Source organism: Rhinopithecus bieti, unplaced genomic scaffold, assembly GCF_001698545.2.
Source record: "Rhinopithecus bieti isolate Rb0 unplaced genomic scaffold, ASM169854v2 scaffold_2254, whole genome shotgun sequence".
NCBI lineage: Eukaryota > Metazoa > Chordata > Mammalia > Primates > Cercopithecidae > Rhinopithecus > Rhinopithecus bieti.
In genome coordinates, this window is record NW_016803982.1 from 3,185,329 (window position 1) to 3,201,400 (window position 16,072).

The window sequence follows — 16,072 nt, forward strand, 5'->3', positions numbered from 1 at the left end:
GTGTTACCTCAACTAGAGTAACTATAAGCAATGATTTCTTAGAGCCAGATAGAACTGGCTTATGAAAATCAATTGTTAAATTGTCAGGAATCTTACCAGATGGTTGTGAAACCACTGGTGGCTTGAAATCAGTCTACAGGAACATGCACACAATGGAAATCAGAAAACAGTTTTATTTGTCCTTACAATGTGTGTCTGGAAAACGTTACTGCCAGTGTTCTATGTTCCAAAGTTATTTGAAGTAATCACTTCCCCTGTGTGATTAGGTTTTATATTCAGGTCTGTTCGTTTGTTTATTTTTGTGTTCAATTGTTTCTGTTTGTGTTTAATTTGATTTTTTCCCATTTGACTTAATTTTGGTTTTTGAATATGTGAGTCATTTACATGATTGAAAAATAAAACTGTATAAAGATACTCAGAGAGTTCTTGCTCTCACCCCTGTTCCCTATTCCCATCTCACCCATCGTCAGAGGTAGCCATTTCCATTTTCAACAATTTCTTGTTTATTATTTCTTTGAAAAAAATAAATACATATGCATAAATATGTGTGTGTGTTTAGATGTGCCCTAGTTTATTCAATCAATCTCCTATTCATGGGTAGTTGTACTGGTTTTCAAGCCATGCTTATTGCAAATAGCATATCTGTATAAGCATATCTTATTTTGCATTTGCGTATCATATCTGTACATCATAGTTTGCATTTGTAGAGGTGTATTAGCTAGATCTCCAGAAGAGTCACTGATTCAAAGGGTAGATGAACATGTAATTTTGTTAAACATTGCCAGATTTCCTTCCAGGGGAGTTGTGCCGTTTTGCAATCCCACCAGCAATGTATGGAAATACCTGTTTCTCCCTGGGCTTACCAACAGCGTATGTTGTAAGCTTTTGGACTTCTGCCTAAGAACTGTGAGGGATCTGAGATTTTTGCCCTCCTTGCAAGGTGAATGCCTTGCCCTGGTGGGCTTGTGTCAGAGCTGAAGAACACTGAGATTAGGAAACCCCCAGTCTTATAAGGAGCTGCTAAAAAACCTATCTAACCTTTGACCTGGAGGAAAATGTTATTTTTATTGTCTTGGTCAGGAGAGGAATCTACCCTCTGTCCCTTCAGAATGTTTGCAGCGCAAAAGACATTGAGAACAGAAGCTGTCACAAGACATATAGAAACACCATGAAGGATTGTCTCCCAACACTGCCAATCTGATAAGGGAAGAATAGTATTTGAATATAAGATGTCCGGTACCTCCTGTGAATACCAAAATCCATGAATGCTCAAGTCCCTTATGTAGAACGTGGTAATATTTGCATATAACCTATGCACATACTCCAGTATACTTTAAATAATCTCTAATTACTTATAATACCTAATATAATATAAATGCTATGCAAATAGTTGATATACTCTATTATTTAGGGAATATTGATAAGAAAAATGTCTGTACATATTCAGTACAAACACAATTTTTTTTTTTCAAATACAGTCGTGCACCCATAAGGATGTTTTAGTCAACAGCTGACTACATATACAATGGTGGCTATACCATATAGCCTATGTGTGTAGTAAGCTATACCATTTAGGTTTGTGTAAGTACACTCTATGATGTTCGCACAATGGTGAAATCGCCTAACAACACTTTTTTTTTGTTTTTGAGACGAAGTCTTGCCCTTGTCCCCCAGGCTGGAGTGCAATGGTGCGATCTTGGCTCACTGTAACCTCTGCCTCCTGGGTTCAAACGATTCTCTTCCTCAGCCTCCCGGAGTAGCTGTGATTACAGGAGTTTGCTACCATGCCCAGCTAATTTTTTTGCATTCTTAGTAGAGATGGTGTTTCACCATGTTGACCAGGCTGGTCTCGAACTCCTGACCTCAGGTGATCTGCTTTCCTCGGCCTCCCAAAGTGCTGGGATTACAGGCGTGAGCCACCGCACCCGGTCGCCTAACAACACATTTTTGAGACTGTATCCCCATCATTTTATTTTATTTTATTTTATTTTTTTTTTTGAGACGGAGTCTTGCTCTGCCGCCCAGGCTGGAGTGCAGTGGCCGGCTCTCAGCTCACTGCAAGCTCCGCCTCCCGGGTTCACGCCATTCTCCTGTCTCAGCCTCCCGAGTAGCTGGGACTACAGGCGCCCGCCTCGTCGCCCGGCTAGTTTTTTGTATTATTTAGTAGAGACGGGGTTTCACCGTATTAGCCAGGATGGTCTGGATCTCCTGACCTCATGATCCGCCCGTCTCGGCCTCCCAAAGTGCTGGGATTACAGGCTTGAGCCACCGCGCCCGGCCGTATCCCCATCATTAAGCAACACATGACTGTCATTTCTATACATGGTTGATTGAATTTACAAATGTGGAATCCATGGATGCCAAGGGCTGACCATATTTTAATTTGCATTTCTTTTATAAGAAGTGATGCTGAGTATTTTTCCAAGTGCTTCACAGACATTTGCCTTTAATCTTCTGTGAACTGTCTCTTAACACTTTTGGCCATTTTCCTACTAGGTTTTTTACTTCAAAAACCTTTTTTTTTTTTTTTTTTTTTTGAGACAGAGTCTCTCTCTGTCGCCCAGGCTGGAGTGCAGTGGTGTGATCTCCATTCACTGCAACCTCTGCCTCCAAGGTTCAAGCGATTCTCCTGCCTCAGCCTCCCAAGTAGCTGGGACTGCAGGCACCCACCACCATACCCAGATAATTTTTGTATGTTTAGTAGAGACAGGGTTTCACTATTTTGGCCAGGCTGGTCTCAAACTCCTGACCTCAAGTGATCCACCTGCCACAGCCTCCCAAAGTGCAGGGATTATAGGTGTGAACCACCATACCTGACCTCTTGAACAGTAAAATCTTTTATACTTAAACAGCTTTATTGAGATATATTACATATGTATGTATATATATACATACATATATCTAGATATAGATATAGATTTTTTTTTCTTAGACACGGAGTGTCAGTCTGTCGCCCAGGCTAGAGTGCAGTGGCATGACCTCTGTTCACTGCAACCTCTGCCTCCCGGGTTCAAGCAGATCTCCTGCCTCAGCCTCCTGAGTAGCTGGGACTACAGGCATGCGCCACCATGGCTGGCTAATTTTTCTATTTTTAGTAGAGACGGTTTCACCATGTTGATCAGGCTGGTCTTGAACTCCTGATCTCATGACCTGCCCGCCTCAGCCTCCCAAAGTGCTGGGATTACAGGCCTGAGTCACTGCGCCTGGCTTATTGAGATATACATACCATTAAGTTCATCCATTTAAAGTATACAATTCAATGGTTTTTAGTATATTTATGAAGCTATGCAACCATTGTTATAGTATAATTTTGGAATATTTTTAACATTCCAAAAAGAAACCCCTTACCTCTCAGTAGTCAGCTCCATTCCTGGCCCTTGCCCCTACCCTACCCAGCCCTATGTGACCACTAGTCTACTCTATCTCTATAGATTTGCCTGTTCTGGACATTTCATACAAATGGTGTCATACAACATGTAGCCTTCCGTGACTGACTCTTTCACTTAGCATATTTTGGAGGTTCTTCCATGGATCATGCATCAATATGCTTCTTTTTTCTACTTATCTATGTATGATGGAAATTAGCTATTTTGTATAATTTAAACTACAAACATTTTCTCCCAGTTTTTCATCTCTTTTGATTTTGCTTATGATATTTTTGCCAAGCAAAAGTCTATCCATATATCGGCCGGGTATGGTGGCTCATGCCTGTAATCCCAGCACTTTGGGAGGCCAAGGTGGGCAGATCACCTGAGGTCAGGAGTTCAAGACCAGCCTGGCGAACTTGGCGAAACCCTGTCTCTACTAAAAGTACAAAAATTAGCCGGCATGGTGGTGGATGCCTGTAATCCCAGCTATTCAAGAGGTTGAGGCAGGAGAATCACTTGAACCTGGAAGGAAGAGGTTGCAATGAGCCGAGATTGCACCATTGCACTCCAGCCTCCATCTCAAAAAAAAAAGCCTATGTGCATATATATATATGTTTGTGCATATATAGATAGATACAGCTGTAGATATAAATGGATAGGTTTGAATTTATCAATCTTTCTCCATGATTTCTGGAATTTTAGTTATAATTAGGAAGCCTTTCTTTTGTCCATATTACAAAGAAATTCATATATGTTTTCTTCTTGAAACTGTTATGTTTTCATTTTTTTGTGCATTGAAATAAGGAATCTGTTTGAAGTACATTCTGATGTAAATCTTTTTTTTTTTTAGACGGAATTTCGCTCGTCGCCCCGGCTGGAGTGCAATGGCGCGAGCTAGGCTCACTGCAACCTCCGCCTCCTGGGTTCAAGTGATTCTCCTGCCTCAGCCTCCCAAGTAGCTGGGATTACAGGCATGAGCCCCCGTGCCTGGTCCTAATGTAAATTAGGGACGTAAACACTCCAGTTGTGCTAATGTCATTATTTAAAAGTGAATCTTGCCAGGCGCAGTGGCTCACACCTGTAATCCCAGAACTTTGGGAGACCAAGGCAGGCAGATTACGAGGTCAGGAGATCGAGACCATCCTGGCTAACACGGGAAAACTCCGTCTCTACTAAAAATACAAAAAAATTAGCTGGGCGTGGTGGCAGGCACCTGTAGTCCCAGCTACTCGGGAGGCTGAGGCAGGAGAATGGTGTGAACCCTGGAGGTGGGCTTGCAGTGAGCCGAGATTGTGCCACTGCACTCCAGCCTGGGCGACAGAGCGAGACTCCATCTCAAAAAAAAAAAACAAGTGAATATTTTCTGGCCTGGCGTCGTGGCTCATGCCTGTAATCTCAGCACTTTGGGAAGCCAAGGTGGGCAAATCACTTGAGGTCAGGAGTTCAAGACCAGCCTGGCCAATATGGTGAAACCTGTCTCTACTAAAAATACAAAAAAATTTGCCAGATGTGGTGATGTGCACCTATATTCCCGGCTGAGGTGAGAGAACTGCTTGAACCTGGGAGATGGAGGTTGCAGTGAGCTGAAATAGTGCTATTGCACTCCAGCCTGGGCAACAGAGCGAGATTCTGTCTCAAAAAATTAAAAAATAAAAAAGTTAATCTTTTCCCCATAATTTATGATCCCACCTTTGTCATATGCTAAATTTCCCTATGTACTTCACAATTATTCCCACTGGTTTGAATGTCTAGCCAGGAACAAACACCACACTGTTTTAATTATTAGATCTTTATAATAAGTTTTAATATGTTGGGCCAGGCACGGTGGCTCANCTCAGCCTCCCAAAGTACTGGGATTACAGGCATGAGCCACCACGCCCAGCACAAACATCTACATTCTACTTGCCCTGATTCTTGTTCACTTCACTGAGGATGTAGCATATGTTTATAATACTGGCTATGATATTATGTAGTTCTCATTGAAACACTGTCTTTAGGAAGCTTTATTGTACAACATCGTGAAGCATAATGCAGGATGGAAAGAGCTTGGAGGGTGAATTTGGGGATACAGTATACAATAGGATTCTGGAGTTAAATTGTTTTTTGACTCAATCCAGAGACTTCTGATGGGCATCCCGCTCTCCCCAGTGAGGTGATTCCAGGAGTCAGAGGAGAAACAATGACCATCAGGCCAAGAGTCTCACAAAGGCAAATGCAGGATTTCCCTGATACCCATCGGAGCACTTTCCCATGCAGGATTTCCCTGATACCCATCGGAGCACTTTCCCATGCAGGATTTCCCTGATACCCATCGGAGCACTTTCCCATACGAGATAGCTGCACTCAGGCTTACTCCAGCCTTCACTTTAAAACCTACTAGAATCATAGTAGGAAAAACAGAGAAGAATAGGGGGACAGGAAACAGCCTATTTATTTCCTCAAATCCTTTCAGCTTTGCTTCGCCTTAGAGAACAATGAGGCTTATTAAATAGGGCCAGCAGCAATCTTGAGTAATTATTCAGCCATCTTCTCTGTTGACTCCTCAGCCTACTCTGCGACCCTCAAGTTACCCACAGCTTAGCTAAAATAAAAGACTTCTTGCAGGTTTCTCATGCTTTGAATGTTTCCTAGTACACTTGTTCCCTCTTGAAATGTACCAGAACATCCACACAACAGGGTACTATATACCTGTAAAAAGGAATGCGGAAAATCTTTGTATATAACTGTGCAGTGATTTCCAGGATATATTGTTCAGAGAAAAAAAAAAAATCATGCTATAGAAAAATGTGTACAGTTTGCTACTATTTAAGAAAAAAGGAATAGAGATATATACAGAGATGCTTGTACTGAAAGTAAACAATGGAAACAGTACGCAGCCCTGGTCTCTGCTCACATACCCACAGAGCCCGCAGTTCCACTGTACCATGTGTGGCATTTGGGCCCTCTTTGGCAGCAATGATTGCCTCTCTGGTCAGCATCTGAGTGCTATGAAGATCACACACAGGGGTCCAGATGCATTTCTTCCTGAGAATGTCAATGGATACATCAGCTGCTGCTTTGGATTTCGCCAGTTGGTGGTAGTTGACCAGCTGTTTGGAATGCAGCCAAGTCAAGTGAGGAAATATATTTATTTGTGGCTCTGTTGCAGTGGTGAAATTTACAACCCCAACAAGGTATAATACCATTTTGAATTTGAGTACAAGGCCAGAGTGGATGGTGAGATAATCCTTCATCTTTATGACAAAGGAGGGACTGGGCAGAAAATTTGTATGTTGGGTTGAGTGTTTGCATTTATTTCATTAAATGCTGTCAATAAGAAAGTATTCCTGGGCAGAGACACCTACCTAGAGAGTCATCATTGTAGAGATTAACCTCTGCATGCCCTCTATAACAGTGTGGAGAAACAGTTTTGAGATAGAAACTATGAAGAGTAACCTCTGGATTCCTTTTGACAGTGCTATTAAGAAATGACTAATGACAGAGAAAAGGCTTGGATTCCAGCTTTGTTGCTGCCACTCTATTGATGCAGGTGAAAGAGGCCCAAGTGTAAGACACTCTCTAGACATTTGCAATCGGCATGGAAAACAGTCCCAATGTACTGGCTGCTAGAAAGGTGGAAAATCATATTGAAAGTGAACACCACTCTGAGGAAGGCATTCAGGTCCTGGATGAAGTAATATTTTCCTTGGCAATTTAAGACATAACAATAGTTCACACTTCAGTAGGTAGGTATTTAATTTCCAAGTATATTTGGAAGAACACAGATAGCATAGTGATCTTCTCTAGAGAAGGTTCAGATGAAATTACACAGGGTTACATATATTTTTACAAGACTCCTCCTCAGGAAAAAGCCAAGGAGCAGAGTCAGGGGCTTCTGAGGGACTCTTTGTTTGATGTACTGTGTGCAGATTGAACTGCTGCTGCCTGTGACCTTGAACTGAGAGTCTAATTCCTGGATCATCTATTTTCCTCTTGTTGCCTCTGGCACTAGAAATAAGAATCCTGAAGAATGGGATAGGAAAACATCTCCTGATAAAGATATTTGAGTACTATACCTGATACCTAAAAAAATTCTCTAGCCAAAAGAAGCCTTCAGTGATGGGATAACCTCAGTTAAGAATTTCTGTTTTAGGGTTTTACAGGAATATACTGAACATTAGGTTGATGATATAATGATGGCAACTGCAACACAAAAATTTTCCTTCAGTATTCTTAACACTAAATAAGGCTATTACAGCAATCTACAAATTCAATGCAATTCCCATCAAAATACCACCATCATTCTTCACAGAACTAGAAAAAAAAACAAACCCTAAAATTCTTGTGGAACCAAAAAAGAGCCCACATAGCCAAAGCAAGACTAAGCAAAAAGAACAAATCTGGAGGCATCACTTTACCTGATTTCAAACTATACTATAGCACTAGAGTCACCAAAACAGCATGGTATTGGTATAAATATAGGCACATAGACCATTGGAACAGAATAGAGTACCCAGAAATAAACCCAAATACTTACAGCCAACTCACCTTCAACAAAGCAAACAAAAACGTAAAGCGGGGAAAGGACACCCTATTCAACAAATGGTGCTGGGAGAATTGGCAAGTCACACGTAGGAGAATGAAACTGGATTCTCATCTCTCACTTTATACAAAAATCAACTCAAGATATATCAAGGACTTAAATCTAAAATCTGAAAATATAAAAATTCTACAAGATTTAAGAAAATGTGGCACATATACACCATGGAATACTATGCAGCCATAAAAAAGGATGAGTTCATGTCCTCTGTAGGGACATGGATGAAGCTGGAAACCATCATTCTGAGCAAACTATCGCAAGGACAGAAAACCAAACACTGCATGTTCTCACTCATAGGTGGGAACTGAACAATGAGAACACTTGGACACAGGGTGGGGAACATCACACACTGGGGCCTGTCGTGGGGTTGGGGGAGGCGGGAGGGAAAGCATTAGGAGATATACCTAATGTAAATGACCAGTTAACGGGTGCAGCACACCAACATGGCACATGTATAGATATGTAACAAACCTGCACATTGTGCATATGTACCCTAGAACTTAAAGTATAATAATAAAAAATTTAAAACAAAAAAGAAAAGGAGGAATAAGAAGATAGGATTAAAAAGAGGTGTGAAGCCAGGTGCAGTGGCTAACACCTGTAATCCCAGCACTTTGGGAGGCCGAGGCAGGTGGATCACTTGAGGCCAGGAGTTAGAGACCAGCCTGGCCAACATGGTAAAAACCCATTTCTACTAAATGTATAAAAACTGGACAGGCATGGTGGTGCTTGCCTGTAATCCCAGCTACTTGGGAGTCTGAAGCATGAGAATTACTTGGACTTGGAAGGCAGAGGTTACAGTGAGCCGAGATTGTGCCACTGCACTTCAGTCTAGGCAATAGAGTGAGACTCTCTCTCAAAAAAAAAAAAAAAAAACACTGGCTTGGGCAAGGAGTTCATGACCAAGAACCCAAAAGCAAATGCAATAAAAACAAAGACAAATAGGTGGGACTTAATCCAACTAAAGAGCAAAAGCTCCCATCTGCAAAGTAAACAGACAGCCCACAGAGTGGGAGAAAATCTGACAAAGGAATAATATCCAGAATCTACACGAACTCAAACAAATTAGCAAGAAAAAAACAAACAATCCCATCAAAAAGTGGGCTAAGGACATGAATAGACAATTCTCAAAAGAAGATATACAAGGCCGGGTGCGGTGGCTCAAGCCTGTAATCCCAGCACTTTGGGAGGCCAAGACCGGCGGATCACGAGGTCAGGGGATCGACACCATCCTGGCTAACCCGGTGAAACCCCGTCTCTACTAAAAATACAAAAAATAGCCGGGCAAGGTGGCGGGCACTTGTAGTCCCAGCTACTCCGGAGGCTGAGGCAGGAGAATGGCGTGAACCCGGGAGGCGGAGCTTGCAGTGAGCTGAGATCTGGCCACTGCACTCCAGCCCGGGCGATAGAGCAAGACTCTGTCTCAAAAAAACAAAAAACAAAAAAAACAAAAAAAAAAAGAAGATATACAAATGGTCAGCAAACATGAAAAAATGCTCAGCAGCACTAATGACCAGGGAAATGCAAATCCACACCACAATGCGATACCACCTTATTCCCACAAGAATGGCCATAATCAAAAAATAAAAAAATAATGGATGTCAGCATGGATGTGGTGAAAAGGGAACACTACTACACTGCTGGTGTGAATGTAAATTAGTAAAACCACTATGCAAAACAGTGTGCAGATTCCTTAAAGAACTAAAACTAGAATTATCATTTGATCCAGCAATCCCACTACTGGGTATCTACCCAGAGGAAAAGAAGTCATTACACGAAAAAGATAATTGCACACACGTTTACAACAGCACAATTCACAATTTCAAAAATGTGGAACCAGACCAAATACCCATCAGTCAACAAATGGATAAAGAAACTGTGATATGTGGCCAGGTGCAGTGGCTCACACCTGTAATCCCAGCACTTTGGGAGGCCAAGGCAGGTGGATCACCTGAGGTTGGGAGTTCGAGACCAGACTGACTAACATGGAGAAACCCCATCTCTACTAAAAATACAAAAAATTAGCCAGGTGCTGTGAGATATATATATATAACATCATATATGTATATAATGGAATACTACTCAGTCATAAAAAAGAATGAATTAATGGCATTCACAGCAACCTGGTTGGGATTGGAGACTATGATTCTAAGTAAAGTAACTCAGGATTGGAAAACCAAACATCGTATGTTCTCACTCATAAGTGGGAGCTAAGCTATGAGAATGCAAAGGCAGAAGAATTATACAATAAATTTTGAAGACTTGGGGAAAGTATGGGGAGGGGGTGAGGGATAAAAGACTACAAATTGGGTTCACTGTATACTGCTTGGCGCACCAAAATCTCACAAATCACCACTAAAGAACTTAATCATGTAACCAAACACCACCTGTTCCCCAAAAACCTATGGAAACAAAAAATTTAAAAATATATATATATATAGATTAAAGGCAAAAATAAATAAATTAATTAACCCACCTAAAAAAGAAAGTCATGCTCACAGTTATTTATTTCAGGATGTTTGTATCAGAAAAGTATGGAAATACATAGAAACAATACAAATATCCTTTAGTAAGGAACTGGTTATACAATTATAAAGCCACGTGTTGGCATACTGTGCCACTGTAAGCAGAAATTAGGCCAGGGATGGTCGTGTGGGCCTGTAGACCCAGCCAGGAGTTGGAGGCTGTGCTGTGCCATGATTGTGCCTGTGAAGAGGCAATGTACTCTGTCCTGGGAAACACAGCCAGACCAACCCCACTTCAAAAAAGAGAGGGGGAGAGAGAGAGAGAGAGAGAGAGAGAGAGAGAGAGAAAGGAAGAAAGGAGAGAAGGAAAGAAAGAAAGGAGAAAGAGAGAGAAAGAAAGGAGAAAGAGAGAGAGAAAGAAAGAGAGAGAGAAATTACAACTATCACTTTATTATCATGAAGTAATCTCCATAGAAGGATAAAAGAATCATGTTTTATTGTTGTTGTTTTGGTTTGGTTTAATTTTATTTATTTATTTATTTATTTATTTATATTTTTTTGAGACGGAGTATTGCTCTGTCGCCCAGGCTGGAGTGCACTGGTGCGATCTCGACTCACTGCAAACTCCACCTCCTGGGTTCACACCCTTCTCCTGCCTCAAGCCTCCCGAGTAGCTGGGACTACAGGCGCCTGCCACCATATCCGGCTAATTTTTTGTATTTTTAGTAGAGACAGGGTTTCACCATGTTAGCCAAGATGGTCTCGATCTCCTGACCTCGTGATCCACCCGTCTTGGCCTCCCAAAGTGCTAGGATTACAGACGTGAGCCTCCGTGCACGGCCTAATTTTATTTTTTTAACCATGAGATCCCTTTATTGAACATCTTGTTTTGGTCAGTTTCATTGGGTGAATTTTTATAGGAATCTTGATAGGTCCTCCCCAGTAAATTGCCATAAAGCCTTATTCAAGCCAGTCCAGCTTTCAGAACAAGTAGATTCCTGGAATAAGGAGTAAAGACCGTATTTATAGCTTAAAGTTTTATATCCCACTTCTTTTTTTTTTTTTTTTTTTTTTGAAATGAAGTCTCGCTCTTGTCCCCTAGGCTGGAATGCAATGGCATGATCTCGGCTCACTGCAACTTCCGCCTCCTGGGTTCAAGCGATTTTCCTGCCTCAGTCTCCCGAGTAGCTGGGATTACAGGCCAGTTAATTTTGTATTTTTAGTAGAGATGGGGTTTCACTATGTTGGTCAGACTGGGCTCAAACCCCTGACCTCAGGTGATCACCCTCCTTGGCCTCCCAAATTGCTGGGATTACCGGCTTGAGCCACCCGCCCTGCAGACTCACCTTTCTTATGCAAACCAACCAACCAAAGCACATATTTGCAACCACTTTAACTTACTCTTGGACACCAAGTGAACATTTCCCCTGCTCTAAATCGGGGCCAGGTGCCAGATGATCAGAGACCAATTCTGTGACCCTGAGCCAACTGAAATGATTTTAAGCTATACAATCCTAAATTTGCTCAAATTTGCCTATGCCCTGCCTCGTCCCTTCCTTTCCATAGAAATGACAATAAAAGCTCTGGGCCACACTTCTCTTCTTTGCTCCTTCTGCCTCCTGACCAATCCTGGTACTTCCCCATGTGGCCCTGTGTGTCATGGTGTGGCCCCTTCTCTTCGGGAACTGTATGTAATAAGACTTCTTGCAGGGTGTGGTGGCTCATGCCTGTAATCCCAGCACTTTGGGAGGCCAAGGTGGGGGGATCATGAGGTCAGGAGATCGAGAATGTCTTAGCTAACACAGTGAAACCCTGTCTCTACTAAACGTACAAAAAATTAGCCGGGCGTGGTAGCACATGCCTGTAGTCCCAGCTACTTGAGAGGCTGAGGCAGGAGAATCTCTTGAACCCAGAAGGCAGAGGTTGCAGTGAGCCGAGATCGTGTCACTGCACTCCAGCCTGGGTTGCAGGGTGAGACTCCATCTCAAAAAAAAAAAAAAAAAAGGTCAGGAGATAGAGACCATCCTGGCCAACATGGTGAAGCCCCGTCTCTACTAAAAATACAAAAATTAGCTGGGCCTGGAGGCACATTCCTATGGTCCCAGCTATTCAGGAGGCTGAGGCAGGAGAATCACGTGAACCTGGGAGGCAGAGGTTGCAGTGAGCCGAGATTGCGCCACTGCACTCTAGGCTGGAGTTTGAGACTCTGTCTCAAAAAAAAGCCTTCTTTCAATGGCATTGTCCTCTCTGTATCATCACTCAGTCACCTCTATAAATTAAAACCCAGGTACAATTAAAACAAACAGTAAATCATAAAATATTTTTCAGTAGTTAATTATGGGAGAGGGAAAGAATAAGGTGAGGGTAGCTGGAATAGAAGGTAGACTTCACTGACATAACTTGTTCCAGAGATTTTACTTTGTAAGCAAGTACACGTTTTATATAATCATTAAGAAAAATTGAATTTTAAGGGGAAATTTCCCAAAATAAAATCAAAGAGTACTTAATGCATATCCAGTTGTGGCATAACCACACATAAAAACCATTCCAAATGACTTCATAACAGAAAGTGTTCACTGTACATCAATAAAGGGAAATATCCTAAAGATTAAAGATTGCAAAAAATAAAAGCTTAAACTGATTTCAATAATCATATTATTAGCAGCAGTATTGGTATTATCATTCTGAGACTGCTGTGTGCACATTTTGGAATGAGAATGAATAATTTTGTAAGATACCAATTCTATTATTCCTATAATCTTGAATTTAGCTTGTAAATATTTGTATTAGTCTGCTATATACCTAATTATGCTGCATAACAAACCACTCTAAACATCAATGACTTATAACCCTAAGCATTTATTTCTCATTCATATATCTGTGCTTCTGCTTTAAGCTACATTCTACAGGTTGACTGGCATTTGAACAATTTAGGCTAGGCTCAGCTGGGCTTAGCTCCAGATTGCAGGTTTGATTCAGGTCTACAAGATGTATCTTTCATTATTCTGAAAGCAATAGGCTACTTGTGGCACGTTCTTCTCATGGCAATGACAGAGGTAGAAGAGGGCAAGCCCATATGCACAAGCACATTACCAACCTTTGCAGCCATATGTGCTAATATACCATTGGTCAAAGCAAGTCACATGTTCAAGCCCTAAGTCAATGGTTGTCATGATGAGATGAAAAAGTCTCAGGGCAAAGCCTAATGTCAATAGGAAGGGGTGGTATACTATTTTCAGGGAGGTGATGGGGATGGAGGATTATTTTCTTTTCTTTTTTTTTTTTTTGAGACGGAGTTTCGCTCTTGTTCCCCAGGCTGGAGCGCAATGGCGTTATCTCGGCTCACTGCAACCTCTGCCTTCTGGGTTTAAGAGATTCTCCTGCCTCAGCTTCCCGAGTAGCTAGGACTACAGGCATGCGCCACCACACCTGGCTAATTTTTTGTATTTTTAGTAGAGGCGGGGTTTTTCCATGTTGGTCAGGCTGGCCTCAAACTCCCGACCTCAGGTGATCTGCCTGCCTCGGCCTCCGAAAGTGCTGGGATTACAAGCATGAGCCACCACACCAGAATTTTCTTAAAAAAAACCATAATACCAATATGAACTTGTAATATATTTTATTTAAAAAAAATCCTTTTCTCTGTCCACCTAAAGTGTCTAGAATCAAAAATATCTCAGTAGCTATAAGTACTCCTGGCACCTGAAGGAGTTCAGAATATCCCACTGCAAAATATGCCATGCTGGCACGTTGACTGTTTTGAGTTAAAAACAATAAACAGCAGATACAAGGACATTCTGATCTCCTTTTTTTTTTTTTTTTTTGAGATGGAGTCTCACTCTGTCACCTAGGATGGAGTACAGTGTCACAATCTTGGCTCATTGCAACCTCCACCTCCCAGGTTCAGGCAATTCTCCTGCCTCAGCCTCCCAAGTAGCTAGGATTACAGGTGTGTACCACCACACTCAGCTCATTTTTTGTATTTTTAGTAGAGACGGGGTTTCACAATGTTGACCAGGCTGGTCTGAACTCCTGAGTTCAAGTGATCCACCTGCCTTGGCCTCCCAGAGTGCTGGGATTATAGGCGTGAGCCACCGCACCGGGCCTGATCGTCCTTCTTTTTCTTAAAAACAAGAGATGAGGCCGGGCGCGGTGGCTCAAGCCTGTAATCCCAGCACTCTGGGAGGCCGAGACGGGCGGATCACAAGGTCAGGAGATCGAGACCATCCTGGCTAACCCGGTGAAACCCCGTCTCTACTAAAAAAATATAAAAAACTAGCCGGGCGAGGTGGCGGGTGCCTGTAGTCCCAGCTACTCGGGAGGCGGAGGCAGGAGAATGGCGTAAACCCGGGAGGCGGAGCTTGCAGTGAGCTGAGATCTGGCCACTGCACTCCAGCCCGGGCGACAGAGCAAGACTCCGTCTCAAAAAAAAAAAAAAAAACAAAAAACAAAAAAACAAGAGATGAAATTACCATGTGAGAGCTGCTCTCCCTATACTGGGAGAAAAGAAGCATTCTTATCATCAAGGATGGGAGGTTGAGACTGAGAAAATCCTGTACAAACAGATGTTATTAAAATAATTGTTATCTTCCTTTAGCCTCCACATACATTTTCATTACTTTTCCATAATTGTTTAATGTTGTATTAAATTATTTAGGTTTTATCAGTTCTTTCGGTTTAACATCCTTATGAGGGCTCCTCTGTCACAGAAAACTTACAGTAAATAAATTTGTATGTTTCTGTTTTGTTAGTCTATCTAATGCCAAATTAATTATCAGGCCTGACGAGAGACCCCAAAAGAGCAGAGGTAATGTTTTACCTCCCCTACGCACCCATTATTGTCTCTAAATATCGTTTCCAATTAAAAGGAATCAGAGAGCTTTGAGGAAATGGCTGAATCCAGGTCTGGGGCAGAAAAAGTGAAAAATGAATTTGGAAAATTTTATCCCATCAGAGAGCAAGTAAGCTATCAGAGATTACTAGGAATGTGTCAAAAGGATTTAGGAACCAACCTGAAGAGGCACTCACTGGCCAAATATGGAACAATTTGAATATCAATAAGAATAAAAACTGTGGCCGGGCGCGGTGGCTCACACCTGTAATCCCAGCACTTTGGGAGGCTGAGGTGGGTGGATCACCTGAGGTTGGGAGTTCGAGACCAGCCTGACTAACATGGAGAAACCTCGTCTCTACTAAAAATAAAAATTAGCTGGGTGTGGTGGCTCATGCCTGTAATCCCAGTTACTTGGGAGGCTGAGGTGGGAGAAGCATTTGAACCTGGGAGGTAGAGGCTGTGGTGAGCTGAGACTGCGCGCCGTTACACTCCAGCCTGGGCAACAAGAGCTCAACTCCGTCTCAAACAAACAAACAAAAAGAATAATAACTGCAATGGATTGAAGCATATTAATGATATTTAAATACATTAAATAATGAGACTTTAAATATTGGTCATTGTTGGAGGATGCTAGGGAACCAACTCATCCTTTTGAAAACTGGTAAATAAAGGGAAATAAGCATATATCCTGTCTTTCCTGTATGTACTCTATCATTAGTAAACAAATATTAGAGAATAGGAAGTTTCTCTTTATGTATATTGCAGCTAACACGTGAAGATGGAATAATTGAATTTGATATCATCATTTTTCTTTTTTTTTTTTTTTTTT

At 41.8% G+C, this 16,072-nt stretch overlaps 1 pseudogene; it reads left to right on the forward strand.

Annotated features, from left to right (window-relative positions):
• Positions 1–6,292: 6,292 nt before the first annotated feature.
• Positions 6,293–16,072, forward strand: part of LOC108521412 (asparagine synthetase [glutamine-hydrolyzing] pseudogene) — a 12,631-nt pseudogene continuing 2,851 nt past the window's right edge.